The sequence below is a fragment of the Pan paniscus genome, chromosome 21, assembly GCF_029289425.2.
Source record: "Pan paniscus chromosome 21, NHGRI_mPanPan1-v2.0_pri, whole genome shotgun sequence".
Lineage (NCBI taxonomy): Eukaryota > Metazoa > Chordata > Mammalia > Primates > Hominidae > Pan > Pan paniscus.
The window spans coordinates 58,070,974-58,085,592 of NC_073270.2; positions in this window are offsets into that span (position 1 = coordinate 58,070,974).

Sequence of the window (14,619 nt, forward strand, 5' to 3'; positions counted from 1 at the left end):
AGGCAGATGTGGCCCACCGGTCCTAGTTTGCTGACTACTGCCATATAAGATCAAAATATGCTCATTCCCCCTTCTAGTGTCATCTTCCACCTTGTATTAGTCCATTCTTGCATTGCTATAAAGAAATACTGAAGGCCGGGTGTGGTGGCTCATGCCTGTAATCCCAGCACTTTGGAAGGCCAAGGTGGGTGGGTCACCTGAGGTCAGGAGTTTGAGACCAGCCTGGCCAACATGGTGAAACTCGGTCTCTACTAAAAATACACAGAACAATTAGCTGTGCATGGTGGTGTGCACCTGTAATCCCAGCTACTCAGGAGGCTGAGGCAGCAGAGTTGCTTGAACCTGGGAGGTTGCAATGAGCTAAGATTGCACCATTGCACTCCATCCTGGGTGACAGAATGAGACTCCATCTCAAAAAAAAAATATTAACAAAATATTATATATTTTATGTACTAAGCCTTTCAAATCTGATGTATATTCTGTACTTGCAGTGTTTCTAGATTTTTGGACTAGTCACCTGTCAGATCCTCACTGGCCATGGTGGCTACCATATTGGACAGCGCAGGACTATAGAGTTTGAGCTTTTGAAGGACAAGGACAGGTTGATGTCCTGGTGACTGACTCATAAGCATTTCTTCAGTGGTGCCTAACTACCTATCTTTGGCCAACCTTCCTTGTGTTTCAGTCTGCCAAAGTTTTGGGATAAACCATCACTGTCAAAATTTATTGGTACTCAAGGGAAAATCAAGCTTTTTGTGGCATCACACAACATCATAAATTAAAACATATGCTTAAAAAATTATGATGTTACATCATGCTTTGAGGTAATGTAATGTGACAGATTGTAATTTTTATTTTTGTAAGATTTCCTCAGTGTAAAGCAGGAAGTGGGTTTGAGAAGGTTTGCAGTACCCAGGACCTCTGAATCAGGACCACATTTCCAGGCTGCCACAGTGTTGGTGCTTGGTACATCAGGCAGCAGTCTCTGCTGGGTCCTTAGTCTTCTTTTCTGTGACCCTCCTGTGGTTCATTTGGATTCTGTGTTTATTCTAAGAATCTCCCAGGGATCAAGAGGATTCTTTGCAACCTAATTCACTCTACTGGGCTATATGATTTTGGAACTAGAGTTTCCATTGGTTTATGTAGAATGACTGGCAAATTTTGTCTCAAATGCAAATGAGATTGGTTTTTAATGGTCGTCTGGGGTCTTAATGCTAAGAAAACTTCTGAGGATGCCTCTGCATTCATGTAAGAGATGACGTTAGTCAACCAGCAGTGTTTGCCATGGGCTTGCAAAGGGGTAGAGGCCGTTTATACAATATGTATTTGACCATCCTGACCTAAGTGTCTGTTTCTTGCTTCTTGGATGGGCACGTAATGGGAGTTTCTTTTCTTGGGCTAGGAACAGTGTCAAAGGAAGGGCAGGGGTCCTATACATGGGTTGAACTTAGTGGCCAGTTTACCCAAGGCAGTTTGGGTGAGTGAAAGGCCCCAACTGTGGTCAGTGCCTAGCAGAGCTTGTTGTATGGGAAGCAATGCCTAGTGCTAGGTTCAAATGTTGAGGCCAGGATAAACGTTAAGTCTGGAAGCCAGCAGGAATAAGGGAAGACTAGAATAAGTTATATAAAATAATAGGAGTAAGCAATTCTGACTGGAGGAAAGCTGGCAAAGCAATGGGTTTCATCTCATGGTAATCCAAATTGCTTAGTAGTGTCTGCCAAGAGCTCTGTGTTGGAGGGCTTCTGGATTGTGCCAGGGACTGGGGAGGCAGGAAGTCATGATTGATTGGTAATGTCTGCCATGAGTGTGGGAGCTATGCAGGACAGTACACATGCTACATATTTGCAATCCCTGATTTAGAGGCATGGATGTGCTGGAGTTCACACAGAGAGAGAGAGAGAGAGGCATGGTTGATTGGTAATGTCTGCCATGGATTTTGGAGTTATGCAAATAACTCCAAATGCACACATGCTACACATTTGCAATCCCTGATTTAGAATCATGGTTACAGTGATGGCTTAAGAAAATTCCCTGGTTGTCTTTGACATACGCATATTTTGTTTTCTCACCTAATATTTATTTTTTCACTTAATAATTGACCATTAGTTGTCTCGATCTGTGTTGGAGTTTAGTCATATTCATTGAACTATAATAAAATGGGTCTCCAAAGAACACAAGTTAGACAGTGGTAAGTGCCATTGAGTAAGTGGAGGAACTGGGGGGTTAGGAATGGGTTCATGAAGGATGTGGCATTTGAATGGGGTATTGGAGACTGGAAGGATCTTGAACATGTGGGGACGAGGGACATAACATCAGTTTGGAGGGAACAGCACAGGCTAAGGAGTGGTAGCTGGAAAGCATGAGTGGTTTGGAGGCATAGCAAGGAGGTGGATTTTGCAGGAGCAAAATGTACTAGAAAGCCTAGGGAGAGAGAAGACTGAGATTGAATGATACCCACTGGGGTATCCTCCCGTGGGCTGCAACTGACAAAATAAAGAACTTGGTCTTAACCACCTGACCATATGGAGCTTAGTTGCTTCTATAGTGCAGCTTGAAAAGGCACCAGATAGGCGCCTCGACCACCTGACATCCCATCATAGCTGAAGTCCTCAGAGCCTTAAAAAAATTGTGATTTTCAAGAGCTCCCAAATGGGTGACAAGGTAGAAATAAGAATGATAGAATGCTCCTCACCCTTCCCACATTTCTTGCCTGCTAGAAAGACTCTGGCTTGGCCTGTGGCTATCTCTTCCCTTTTTCTGCCATTCAAAGAGGATCTGTGTCCCTCAGATCTTTGCAGTGGTGAATAAAGAGAAGAAAAGAGGAGGCAGGTAAGAAGAGGTGTTTGGGTAGATTGAGCATTTCAGGACGCTTTGAGGTAAGACACTGACCTACGTGAGGCAGTGGTGGAGAGAGGAAAAAAAACAGGTCCAAATAAAGAATTGGAGAAATTCTGAAATCACTTATTTGCTTGCGTGAAACAGTCCCTGCCACTGTTTTTTGTTTTTGTATATGATACAGGTTCTCACTCTGTCGCCTAGGCTGAAGTGCAGTGGCACAATCACAGCTTCCTGCAGCCTTGACCTCTGGGCTCAGGTGAGCCTCCCACCTCAGCATACCAAGTAGCTGGGGACTACAGGCTCATGCCACCATGCCTACCTGAGTTTTTTTTTTTTTTTTGTAGAAACGGGATTTTGCCATGTTGCCCAGACTGATCTCAAACTCCTGGGCTCAAGTGATCTACCCACCTCAGCCTCCCAAACTGCTAGGATTATAGGCTTGAGCCACCGTGCCTGGCCCAACATGTTCCTTTAATTGTGATACAGACAGGGACTTTACAGGACTAGTCCTGGGTCGCAGCTTTGTAAACATTCCTCGTGGAAGTTGCCTTGGGTCATGCTTTAGTTTCTCATCAACCCATAGGAAGACTTGTTCTATACAGGAGTTGGGTTCTAAAGTCATCACTGAGGGGAACATTCTCATGGAATCAAACAACGCCCTCACCAAGTCCCCAAACCATAACATAAAAATGCAACAGCTGTTAGTAAGTCCACGTGAAGCAGGTTTTCCTCCAGTGTTAGTGTGGTTCACAGCTTCTTTGGTGGAACTCCAGATGAAAGAGTTGGCTTGCATTTAGGGGCTGTGCTGTATGAAAAATTTGCATCTTTTAACACAAAATCTATGCTCTGCAAGGTGAGATGCTCACCCTGTGGGAGGGATGTGAGGACGGAGGAGTACGGAGGGAAGCACAGATTTATGCCTCACCCTTCGCATCTGTTCTGGGGCACGTGCTTCACAGAGGAGAACTGGGAGCAAAATTACCAGCATGCCATGTTTTTTTCCCTTTCTGCCACTCTCACAGCCTATCATTGATTTATGCATGTCACTCCATGGTGTGGCGGTATCATGAACACACAGGTATGGCTTCATGGGACTGTGACTTGGGATGGGGTCAGGAAGTCCTCACTGCAGGCTGCCCACAGCCTATCTGGTTAGCAAAGAGAAGAGCACACGGATTGATTTTGGTGGTTAGGGGAGAGAACTTACCTGGAGTTTGCATATATTCTGTACTCCTGGTACTGGTTCCTAGATTCTCAATAAATACAGCTGTGGGATGCAGACAGCACGACAGATGCTGAGGCACTACACGTGTTCCCTCTCTCTGGAAGCCAGCTAATAATTTCTCATTAGCAAGAACAAGTAAACAAGATTGCTGTTCTACCAGAAGCCTATTGAATATGATAAAGGACACTTTCCTACCTCCTCCCCCACGCTCAGGTTGAAGTTGGAGACCAAATCGTGTACCTCGCTCTCCTGGCACAGGTATGTGACATTCAGGAAACTGCAAAACCTCTGCATGACCACGGAGAAAGAGGGACCGATCTGGCTCTCAGAACCTAGGGATGAATGGGTCAAATGTGCTCTTCATTGGCAAAGCCATTGGGATGACCCATTGTTTTCCTGCCAAATTTGATGTGACTGGTTGGGAGGTAACTGGGAAGTTTTTCCTGTATTCTACCTCTTTCTATCTATTCTCTCATGTTACTCCAGCCTTTTTTTTACCTTTTGAGTTCCCTTCTCTCTTACTTTTTCCTCTTGAGCTGCCTTTGTGTGGCTGCCAAGAGGGAGACTTGAGTTTTCCATGCAAGAGGAGGGCGACCTGCTGCCTTAAATGGGGGTGTCTGTGCTGAGTTTCTTGACAGAGGAGCCCATTAGAGGCATATGACAGGTATCTCCCCTCCCACCATCACATCAGGCTATGCCACGAGGCCCACATGATCGGCAGGAGGTACCCATAGAAGCTGTTTTTTCTGGGGAGTAGGGAGGGCAGGTGGGAGAACTGGAAAAAATGAGCCCACTTGACCACATCTTGATGGCATGGAGAGACAGGAGAAAACTTTTTGTTCTTGGAAATCTTGACTCCCTTAGGTTTCAAAAGTTTGCATCCTGGTTAGGCTGAAACATCTAGACTTTTCCTGAAAACTCTGTTAATGTACTTTTTTTTTTTGTATCCTTGGATTTAGGAAATTGTGTCCAATGAGGGATATTAAAACTGTTAAACCACAAGCACCAGCCAGTCAGGAGAGAAACCCAGGCTGCCAGAACACATGCTGGAAATGAACCACTGGCATCGCTTTGCCAGAGTGTAGCAGTTGAATGTGGCCTTAAATGCACTCATGCTGCTAGTGCATTTGGTGTGCTTTTAATCACATAGTTGTCTTAGATAGGGACTAGTCGAGTCCATCACATGTACTTTTAATGTCTATCAATTAAGCATATATAAAGCAAAGGAGAACAAGAGAAACAATTTAATAAAGCTAGTGAATACACTCCCCAGTCTATTTAACTCTGTGCTCCAGAGGGAATGTAGGATGGGAAATGAGAATTTGCTGTTTCTTCAGTTGGTCTTTGTTCCTGCATTTCACTCAAAGACTGAGCAGTTCCCCCTATCTGCTGCGGTTCTAACACTGAAAGAGGTATATTGGTCTTCTAACATGGTCCTTAAATGTAAGTAAGCTATAATGTGAACTTGAAAAGCAACCATCTGTTTCAATTTTGTAGGAAAAATGGTCTGTGATGGGTTTACTGGGAGATGGGTTGTGAGTAGTTGACATGACACTCTAAAAAGATAATTTTGGCCATTTGTAAATTGCAGTTCATGTGCCGCCTTTAGAGCTCAACTGTGTAAGTTGCCACTTCAGTATGTTTGCATCTTGTACCTGGCCAACCAGTGCACCTTCAATTTAGAAAGTATCATGAAGCCGCCTTCTAGGAAGATGAAAGTCAATGTAAAACCATGCAAAAGGATCCCCTTCTTAAAGTCACCATTGATTTCTAGAGATTTCTAGGCCCAATAAGCCCCACATTTTATCATTTCATCTCTTTACACTATAGTAAGCCCAGATAATCTTATATTTCAAAGGGTTTCTAGCATCGTGTCCATAGAGTAGAAATAATATAGATGTGTGTTTGACATCTGAATCATCCATTTCACATCTTCCAAATACACCTCTTAGTCCCTTAACATCTGGGTTTTCCACTTGCCAAAAAAAAAAAAAATCCAAAATTATGTAGGAGTTTGAATTAGAGTCTCATCCAGATAAATTGTCTTACAGACCTGGAAGGAGAAGAATGATTTTGTTAAAGTTGCAGAAGAAGGGCTATAGGTAAATAAGCGTTAATCTTTTATTTGATTTTAAAACTAGTATCCCATCTAAATTTTAGATCCTAAAGTAGACTCCAAACAGAATGTATTAAAAAACAAAGTCATATGTGTGCTCTGTTTGCTGACCAATATTGTGCCTTTCAGAGTTAAAAATTATTTATTATTTACCTACATGATAAGAAATTGGATAAAACTCCTTCTTTTGTCTCCCAAATGTATTTCATGGCAAAAATATAGTAGTAATTGCAAAGAGACAAGAATAAATTTAGTTTCTCAATACTAAGTGGTGTACTATAACCAGTATTCAATAAGGCATGTTGATTTGATTTAAATTAAAAAGAGAAATGAATAATTGGCATTTCTTGTATTGGTGACATATGTGAAGACCAAAATAAAATTTTTCCATGAAGTTGGATAAAAGTAAAACTTCAAAGACAGTTGTATGTATGTATTTTAAAGTAATGGGACCAGCAATGTTGCAAATATGATACATGGACTACACATCTATAATACATAAATTGTTACCTAATCCCTTTAATAATAACTAACACTTAAACATTACGTGCTGCACATGTAGCGACAGTTTTTAGCACAGGCCTACCTCATTTTATGGTACTTGGCTTTATTGCACTTTGTAGATATCACATTTTTTACAAATGAAGGTTTGTGGCAATGCTGCATCATGCAGGTCTATTGGCATTTTTTCTAATAACATTTGTTCATATCTCTGTGTCATATTTTGGCAATTCTTGGAATAATTCAAGCTTTTTCTTTATTATATTTGTTACTGTGATCTGTGATCAGTGATCTTTGATGTTACAACTATAATTGTTTTGGTGCATCACAAGCTGTACCCATATAAGATGGCAAATGTAATGGATAAGTGTTGTGTGTGTTCTGACTGTTCCACTCGCCAGCCTTTCTCCCACCTCTTTCCCTTTCCTTGGGCCTCCCTATTCCCAGAGACACAACGGTATTGAAATTAGGCCAGTTAATAACCCTACAATGGCCTCTTAAATGTTCAAGTGAAAGAAAGAGTCACAGGTTTCTCACTAAATCAAAAGCTAGACATGATGACGCTTAATGAGGGAGGCATGTCGATAGCCGAGACAGGCGGAAAGCCATGCCTCTTGTGCCAAACAGTTAGCCAAGTTGTGAATGCAAAGGAAAACTTCTTGAAGAAAATCAAAAGTATGACTCCAGTGAACACACAAATGATAAGAAGCTAGAGAGCCTCACCGCTGATATAGAGAAAGTTTTAGTGGTCTAGATAGAAGATCAAACCAACCACAACATTCCCTTAAGTAAAGCCTAATCTGCCTAATCCAGAGCAAGGCTCAACTCTCTTCAATTCCATGAAAGCTGAGAGAAGTGAGGAAAGGGCAGAAGAAAAGTTGGAAGCTAGTAGAGGTTGGTTCATGAAGTTTAAAGAAAGAAGCCATCTCCATAACATAAAAATGCAAGGTGAAGCAGCAGGTGCTGATGAAGCTGCAGCAACTTGTCCAGATCTAGCTAAAATCATTGATGAAGGAGGCTACACTAAATAATGGATATTTAATGTAGACAAAACAGTGTTAAGGTGGAAGAAGATGCCATTTAGGACTTTTGTAGCTAGAGAGAAGTCAATGCCTTGCTTCAAAGCTTCTGAAGGCAGGCTGACTCTCTTGTTAGCAGCTAATGCAGTTGGTTACTTAAATTTGAAGCCAGTCCTCCTTTACCACTGTGAAAATTGTAAGGCCCTTAAGAATGATGTAAGCCTACTCTGCCTGTGCTCTAGAAATGTAGCGGTAAAGCCTGGATGACAGCACCTCTGTTTACTGGATGGTTTATTGATTATTTTAAGCCCACTGTTGGGAACTACTGCTCAGAAAAAAAAAGATTCCTTTCAAAATGTTACTGCTTATTGACAATGCAACTGGTCATCCAAGACTTCTGATGGAGATGTACAAGGAGATGAATGCTGTTTTCATGCCAGCTGACCGAACAGCCATTCTGTAGCCCCTGGGTAAAGGAGTAATTTTGACATTTAAGTCTTATTATTTCAGAAATACATTTTATAAGGCTATAGCTCTATAGATAGTCATTCCTTTGATGGATTGAGGCAAAGTACATAGAAAACCTTCTGGAAAGCATTCACCATTCTAGATGCCATGAAGAACATTCATGATTTATGGGAGGAGGTCAAAATATCAACAGTAACAGGAGTTAGGAAGACGTTGATTCCAACCCTTAGGGATGACTTAGAGGAGTGTAAGACTTCAGTGGAGGAAATTACGTCAGACATGGTGGAAATGGCAAACCAAACAGAATTAGTGGAGCCTGAAGATGTGACCGAATTGCTGCAATCTCATGAGAAAACTTGAACAGATAGGACTTGCTCCTTATGGCGGAGCAAAGAAAGTGGTTTCTTGAGATGGAATCTATTCCTGGTGAAGATGCCATGAACATTGATGAAATGACAAAAAAGGTTTTAAATATTACATAAACTTAGTGAGAAAGCAGCAGGAGGGTTTGAGAGGATTGATTCCAATTATGAAAGAAATTCTACTGTGGGTAAAATACTGTCAGATAGCATTGCATGCTATAGAGAAATCTTTCATGAAAGGAAGAGTCAGTTGATGAGGCACACTTCATTGTTGTCTTATTTTAAGAATAGTAAAGTAAAAATGCTGCAGCCACCCCAGCCTTCAGCAACCATCACCCTAATCAGTCAACAGCCATCAATATCAAGGCAAGACCCTCCATCAGCAAAAAGATTATGACTCACCGAAGGCTCAGATGATCACTAGCGTTTTTTAGGATTGAAGTATTTTAAAATTAAAGTATGTACATTCCTTTTTCAGACCTAATGCTATTGCACACTCAGACTACAGTATAGTGTAAACATAAATTTTATATATGCACTGGAAAACCAAACAATTAATGTGATTTGCATTATGGCAATATGCATCTTATTGCAATGGTCTGAAATGAAACCTGCTATATATTTGAGGTATGCCTGTATTTAATAATGTTTGTTCAAAAGAGGACAGCAAGCAACAGCCTTGATTTATTCTCTGAAAAATCAATCCTTCCTTTTTTCCTTTGTTTGTTCATTCAATGTTTTTTTCCTTCCTTTTCTTCCTCTATTTTTGGAAAATGGAAGCCTTGATAGGATTTGTCTAGCATGGAATGGATGCAGTGGCTAACTGGAGTTTTCTGCCCTGGTTCTACCCAAAGTTCTCACAGAATCTTAAATCTCCTTGCCTTTGCCCATGCCATTTCTTTTCTTTGGTATATGTTTCTGTCCTCTCTCTCTTTCTGAAAAATCCTACTTGAACTTCAAAATACAGGTTAAGCAACTAGCATTGGGTGACCTTGTCTCTTTTAGGCACCTACCTTGGCATTCTCATTGCCCTCTTAAAATATCTTTGTGGTTATGCATTAGTAATTTTTACTCTACCAGTGTCTCTCCCTACCTAATCTTCTTCTTCTTAAGGGTGGGCAATTTGTCTTTCATCTTGTTACTCCCAGCACTGAGCAGGATCTAGAACAAGGTGAATCTCAGCTAGATGTTGTAGTCAGTGTAATAAATTTTCAAACACTTCTGTTTTTCAGTGAGGGGAAGGTGTCCAAGGTGGGCACATCAGCACATGTGGGGAGATTGGGCTGGGCATGTTTGCCAACAGTGCAGTGCTTTATTCCATTGCTTTGGTTTATTTTCCACAATGATACTTTATTTCTTCTTGAAGATCAAATAACATTTTTTAGGGCATAGGATTTTTTTTTTTTGTCAAAGGGAAAGGTCCCATATTTTAAGAAAATATTTGGAAATATTCCTTTAATCATAATAACAGCAGACATTTGTTGACTACTTACAGCAACCTAGACAACCTCACCAGAACAGACTCCTGCTATGGAATGCCAATAGTTCCCTATTTAAATATGGCCTGGATGATTTTGATTGGCTGAAGATGGGTCACATGCCTGCATCCTAGTTGCAAGGGTAACTTTTGATGTGAGCAGCTGGATTTTTGTCTCCATAGTTATAAATGGCCATGACCTCCCATCAAGACTCATAACCAGGAATTTACCTGAGCATATGAAAGAAGGTTCATATTTAGGGCAGGCAAGAAAGCATGGCAATGTCCATTAAGTCTTACGAGCTGCAGTAGGTGTTCCCAATGTCCTGCCTCTATCCTGAGCCATCACCAATTCATTGCATGCTGGCCCAAATTCAACCTCCAAGGTTTGCATTGTTTTGCCAAATGACTTTCTCTTGCAGCCAGAGCCTGCTTTATCACCTGCAAAGCAAGCCAGAAATACTGGGAAATTAATATCCCTGGGTTAGCCATTAATCAATGACCAATGGGAGTCTTTGGCATATAAATAACCCTTCTCCTTGATCCCTTGGGTGGGATAACTCTGAGGCATGTTTTGCACTGAATGCCAGAGCTTCTGAGAGGAATTGATCTCCAAGTACCCAAAATGGAAACAGCATTAATAACAAACCTTATATTGGCTGCCTTCCATCCTGGGTCTCACTTCTCCATTCCCCTGCTTGTATTTTTGGGGATTACGTACAAAATGAACTACTTGCTCTCTAATCCTTGTCTCAAAGTATACTTCAGGGGGATCCCAAACTAAGACCAATGTAGGAAGATGTTATTAAGCTTTATTTTTTGCAATTTGTATCAGGAAGCAAAACCAAACCAAATCTCACCTAAAGAGGTTTTCAAATATAAACCCATAATATTGAATGTGTTATTTCAAATCATTTCCTCTATGATTTAAACTTAGTATCCTAAGAGATTTGCCCCTCTAATGAGTATTACTGAAATGGTATATCGGTAGCCACCTGACGCTCAAGAGATACTTGTTGGTTTACTTATATGCTAGGGTAGGAAGAATATTACCCTTATCCGTGCATGACGTAAAACTCAGGAAAAAGGTTATGTCTGGAGCTGTTGATATGGTCTGGAAATATTTATTTGGAAGCCATCCATGTAGAGGTGAGAGTTGAAGCCTTGGGGGATGAAACGATTGCCTGGGGTAAAGCAATAGGAAAAGAAGAGGATAGACAAGAATTGACAATCAACTCTGTAGCAATGCTTGGGTAATGAGGAGAAAAGAGAAATCAGTTAGGTTATATGGAAAAGTTATATGGAAAAGGGACGGAAAAGACAGACAATATGGGTTGCATGGGGTCATTGAAGTCAGAGGAGGGAAAGGTTTTGAAGAAGTAGTGAATGGTAGCATCGAATGTTAGTGGCTCTACTGGTTTGGGCTTAGGGAGGTTTAGAGTTAAAACAAAGTGAAGGAATTGGGAGTAAGAAACTCAGTGGTTGTGAGAGAGTAGGTGCAGTAGAGTGATAGGGATGAAAGACAACTGGAAATGGTAGATGAGTGGGTGAAGACATGATAGAGCAAATAGAGCCTGAAATCCCAAACTCGTAAACCCCCCAAATCTCTGAACTAATATGAGGCTATTTACATTTTTTAATCCACCCCCTTTCGTGCAGGTATTTACATGCTCTTGAAAGTACTAATGTGATTTGTTTTAGGGTGGTGTCTTGGGCATCCTGGGGTATTACATAATATGCAGTAGATGCTCACGTATAGATCCGGATAGGGTAGCTTATGTTGCAGTAACAAACAAGCCCCAAATAGCAGGGGCTTATGCAATGTTACATGCCCATTGTGGGTCAGTTGGGACTTTGCTTCCTGACATTTTTATTAAGGACCCAGGCTGGTGGAGCCTCCATTACCTGGGATATTGCCAATATTATGCCAGAGGGAAGTGAGAATGTGATGCAAACACATGCTGGCTCTCAGAGCTTCTTGGAAGTGGCACATGTCACTATTGCTAACCCTTCACATGGCAAGCCAAGTCACATGACCATTGGAGCTCAATAGAATGAAGACGTATATTCCTCCTGCAGGGAGGGCCAACCTAGGGAGGGCAGTGAATATTTTATATAACAGATGCAGTCTACCATAACTTCAGATCTTTTTAAAACCTGAATTCAAAAGATACCTGGTTCTTAGAATTTCAGATAAGGAGCTATGGGCTTATTGTAATCTGTTCTTTCAAAAAATCTGGCTGTGTAAAGAAAGAGTAGCTTGACCAGAAGCTGAAATGAAGAAAGGATGTTCTCATAAGGAAGATTTGAATATTGAATAAGAATCACTTGGTTGAAAATGACATAAACCCAATTTAAACTACTTTAAGTAAAAATCAGATTTTAAGTTTTTGCTGATTGTACTGTTTTCCTATGATGCTGTAACAAAATACCATAAACTTTGTGGTTTAAAGCCATGGAAATTTATTTGCTCACAGTTTTGGAGGTGGGATATCTGAAATTAGTATCACTGGGCCAAAATCAAGGTGTTGGCTGGGCTGTGCTCCCTCAGGAGGCTCTGGGGGAAATTTAATTCCTCGCCTCTTCCAGCTTCTGGTGGTTGGCAGCATTTCTTGGCTTGTGGCCACATCACTCCAATCTCTGCCTTCTCCTTTTCTATATGCATTGCTTTCTCCTTCTCTGTATGTGTCAAATTTCTCTCTGTTTCTCCATCTCAGCCAAGATACTTAATCATATCCACAAAGTTCCTTTTTACCATATAAGGTAATATTTACAGGTTTCAGTGATTGGGATGTGCATATCTTTTGGAGGGCCATTATTCAGACTATCACTCTCAGATAGGTTCTTCTCATGAGATGGTAAAGACTGTTACCAGAAACTCTAGACAAGGAATAAGAAAACTGTGATTTTAAGGCCAAATGCAGGCTGCCTGTTCCTGAGAATAAAGTTTTACTGGAGCACAGCCATGCCCATTTGCTACATATTGTCTATGGCTACTTTCATGAATGGAGTAGTTGCAATACAGAGCTTACAACCCAGAAAGACTCAAATATTTTCACTTATGCCATTTACAGAAAAAGCTTACTGATATCTGCTCTAGACTGATGTTTTACCAGCTTAGCAACTCCAGTGGAAAATTCCAAAATTTACATATATTGGCTTAGCTTGGACCACATGCTCATCCTTGAACCAATCACGATGTCCATGGGGATGCAAAGCTCTGGTTGGACCAACCAGAATCCTGTGCCCACCTCTGTAACCTGGACCTGGGGTAAACCTCACTTAAAACACATAGATCACAGAAGAGGGAGGCCTTCTTTTCCAAAAGAGATCTTGGGAGAAAATACCAAAATAAGGGAAAAGGGATGCTGATGAATGTTTTGAGAACAAAAAAAGAGTAGTTCACTAAGAGTATGCTGGTCAGCAGAGTGGAAGGCTTCATTGGGGGAAAGAAGATGCAGGAGCAAGAAGGAGAGTGCAGAGAATCAGGGACAGCATTGGTGTCAAGTTAGATCTCCACAAATTCCTCAAAACCAAGCCTGAGGGACATCTGAGGGACAGGTGGAAGATTCTAGAAAAAATGAGGTAAAAGAAATGACCAGAATGTTAGGAGGAGAAGTTGTAGAGGTTGGAGCCACAGAGGCCAGAGCAGGGAAGAGATAAGAGAGGAACTATCGACAGAGTTAAATGCCCCTGAGAGGACCAGAGACGAATGAACAGGACAGAAATGCGCGGCGGGGAGCTGAACAGGACCCTGGCTTAACGCAATGGGTTGCAGGTCTAGAGCAGAAGCAGTTGTGCTTCCTGAATCCAGCTCTTATACTTTTCTCACACTCTGAATAATCTGGTCCTAGGTGTAAGTTTTTGACAGTCATGGTTCTCTAAAACAGGAATTGCTAAGAATAATAAAACTCTTACATTAAGAGCTGTGAACTTACAGGAAATTATTGAAATGTGCTTAACTCTTGATCCTCACCTCCAAGAAATTTTAAAATGCTTAAACCATTTTATCATAACTTTGCTTTCTTCTCAACAAAGTATTTTGAGATGATTTTTTTATGGGAGATGCCGCATAAAAATCAACTGGTTTGAAATGGCAGAGGTTTTAAAAGATTTTAATAGATTGATAAAGTGGGTCACCTCTTTACATCTTTGGCATGAAGCCCAGAGAAAGAAAGTAAAAAGGTAAGAAAGAGACAAAAGTTGGGATAGTGCAGAGGGCATTCGAGCTGAGAAAGGAGCCACACTAATATTCAGTGAGAATAGCGACCTTTCAACTTTCCAAGAGTGATCTTTGTCCTCATGGCCAAAATATACTCCAGTGGAAAACACTGGGTTATGAGAACTAAAAGTAGTGTGTGTGCGCGTGTGTGCCTGTGTGTGAGCTGATGTAGAAATAAAAAACACATCATGAGCATATATGATTGTCTCCAATTAATATTCCAGGAAACACAGGAAAGGTGGTAAAAATAAGAACCTTTGCCCTTTGGGCAGTTAGTACCAGTCTAGGAAACTACTGGTGTCAATATATTGATGCTTCCCTTTGCACATCTGGTGAAATCTTAGGATGCCAGTGAGTGTGTCTCTTCCCAGGATGAACTCTCTCTCTTTTT